The sequence below is a fragment of the Schistocerca serialis genome, chromosome 2, assembly GCF_023864345.2.
Source record: "Schistocerca serialis cubense isolate TAMUIC-IGC-003099 chromosome 2, iqSchSeri2.2, whole genome shotgun sequence".
In the NCBI taxonomy this organism is placed as follows: domain Eukaryota; kingdom Metazoa; phylum Arthropoda; class Insecta; order Orthoptera; family Acrididae; genus Schistocerca; species Schistocerca serialis.
The window spans coordinates 1,048,984,039-1,048,987,055 of NC_064639.1; the positions used below are offsets into that span (position 1 = coordinate 1,048,984,039).

At 42.6% G+C, this 3,017-nt stretch overlaps 1 pseudogene; it reads left to right on the forward strand.

Annotated features, from left to right (window-relative positions):
* The first annotated feature begins 2,206 nt into the window (after positions 1-2,206).
* Positions 2,207-2,324, forward strand: LOC126459509 (5S ribosomal RNA; annotated as a pseudogene).
* Positions 2,325-3,017: the final 693 nt, after the last annotated feature.

The window sequence follows — 3,017 nt, forward strand, 5'->3', positions numbered from 1 at the left end:
ATTCTCTTCTTGTCCAAACTACTTATCGTCCATGTTTCACTTCCATACATGTCTACACTCCATACAAATACTTTCAGAAACGACTTCCTGACACTTAAATCTATACTCGATGTTAACAAATTTCTCTTCTTCAGAAACGCTTTCCTTGCCATTGCCAGTCTACATTTTATATCCTCTCTACTTCGACCATCATCAGTTATATTGCTCCCCAAATAGCAAAACTCCTTTACTACTTTAAGTGTCTCATTTCCTAATCTAATTCCCTCAGCATCACCCGACTTAATTCGACTACATTCCATTATCTTCGTTTTGCTTTTGTTGATGTTCATCTTATATCCTCCTTTCAAGACACTGTCCATTCCGTTCAACTGCTCTTCCAAGTCCTTTGCTGTCTCTGACAGAATTGCAATGTCATCGGCGAACCTCAAAGTTTTTATTTCTTCTCCATGGATTTTAATACCTACTCCGAATTTTTGTTTTGTTTCCTTTACTGCTTGCTCAATATACAGATTGAATGCGTTACAAGTGAAAATTACATTCTGGAACCAGAGAATGAGTTTTTGAATGGTTTTGTTTCATGGATGGGCACAGCGAGGACATTTGATAAGTCGGACTGGGTGCTGCGATTAAAATGAGAGAACAGGTACTTAACCCCTGACGTGAGGGACTGCAGTGCCCTCTCACTGAGGAGTCCACGAAGCAGACATCGCGTATGGTAGCCACGTAACGCGTCGGGCCGCAATCATCCTAACTGGTGGTATGCGTTGACCTTGTGAAATAGGCGAATGTTGCCGATGTAAGACCCTCAAGCGTTCCTGGTTAGTCTAACCATTGTTTCGTAGAATATTCTTTAAAGTTAAAAAGTTATCTCATATGAAAACTTAATATTTCTAAGAAAGCTGCCCTATACTGCTGTTTCCAAACGGGAGTTATCGTTTCAGTTCTCGGAACTGATGATGGTTTAAATATGGTAGCCACTTACGCCGCTTGAAAAACTACAAAGTTGTGGATGTTCTACAGCATTCATTTACTTAACCGGCTATAGGCTTACAAGGCCATCGTGAGTCTGTTACGGTGATGATTGCCACGTAAGCCGGAAAGAACACATACAGAATGTTGTGAGGAAGGTTGCGTTTCATTGGCAGAACACTTAGAAGATGCAGCAGATCTGCTAAAGAGACAGCCTACACTACGCTTGGCCGCACTTGTTTTCGACAACGGCTGCACGGTGTATGACCCTTACCAGATAGGACTAACGGAGCTCATAGAGAAAGTTCATGTTTTATATTATCGAGAGATAGAGGAGAGAGTGTCAAGGACGTGATGTAGGATTTGGGGTGGACATCATTAAAAGCCGGCTGTTGTCGCCGAGCGGTTCTAGGTGCTTCAGTCCAGAACCACGCTGCTGCTACGGTCGCAGGTTCGAATCCTGGCTGGGGCATGGATGTGTGTGATGTCCTTAGGTTAGTTAGGTTTAAGTAGTTCTAAGTCTAGGGGACTGATGACCTCAGATGTTGAGCCCTATAGTGCTCAGAGCCATTTGAATTTGAACCATCATTAAAACAAAAGCCATTCTCGTTGCTGCGGGATCTTCCCAAGAAATTTCAGTCACCAGCTTTCTTCTCAGAATGCGAAAATATTTTTTTTTGACGGTGACTTGCATAGGGAGAAACGATCCTCATAATAAAATAACGTAAATCAGAGCTCGCACGGAAAGATGTAGGTGTTCGTTTTTTCCGCGCGCTGCACGAGAGTTGATTAATAGAGGATTATTGGGAAGTTGGTTAGATGAATCCTCTGCCAGGCACTTAAATATGATTTGGAGAATATACATGTAGATCTAGATGTAGAACTGGGCAAGTAAACTAATTTTGTAGAACATACACAATTTTGTGCTTTTCTTGTGTAACTGTCGAGGTGTTCTAGCGAGCAGTGACGGAAGAATTAGTTGATATCAATTGTTTGAAGTAGAAGGTCTTTGTGTATGAGCTGCAAGCATTCTTTCTGCAAGCATTCTTTTTTGGTAGTTAATTTACAGCTCTTTAAAGTCAGTACCGCCATTAGACTGTTGTTTATTTATAGTGTTACATTTATACTTACACAATCATGATTTCGGCTTCAAAGTGCCATTATCAGGTGTTTTAAGTGTTATAAATTGCCTAAGATGGCATACTGTCGTATTAAAATACACTATTAGACACCTTAGGCCAACGGCCTTCCCGCAGTGGTAACACCGGTTCCCGTCAGATCACCGAAGTTAAGCGCTGTCGGGTTGGGCTAGTATTGGGACGGGTGACCATCCGGTCTGCCGAGCGCTGTTGGCAAACGGGGTGCACTCAGCCCCTTTGAGGTAAACTGAGGAGCTACTTGATTGAGAATGTAGATGTAGATGTAGAAGTAGCGGCTCCGGTCTCGGAAACTGACATACGGCCGGAAGAGCGGTGTGCTGACCACACGCCTCTCCATATCCGCATCCCGTGACGCCTTTGAGTTGAGGATGACACGGCTGCCGGTCAGTACCGTTGGGCCTTCATGGCCTTTTCGGGAGGAGTTTAGTTTAGTTTTTATCAGACACCTTGCCTAAGAGTCGATATTTCTGGCAGAGCCTACTGCTTTGTTTCATTACTGAGTACACCATCTTGACTGAATGACAGTTGGCTAAGTCAAGATGGTGTACTCAGTAATGTAACAAAGCAGTAGGCTCTGCCAGAAACATCGAATCTTAGACAATGTGTCTAATAGTGTATTTTAATACGACAGTATACCATCTTAGGCAATGTATAACACCTAAAACACTTGATAATGGCACTTTGAAGCCGAAATCGTGATTGTGTAAGTGTAAATGTAACACTGTAAATAAACAACAGTCTAATGGCGGTAATGACTCTAAAGAAATATATTATGACTGTGGCCTCGCATTATGAAAAAATTATTAATTTACAGCCCTTCGCTGAAATATGGGAGTAATGAAAAGCAACCCATGTGCAATCCCTCTGCGGCCAGGGCCAGGTTGCTGA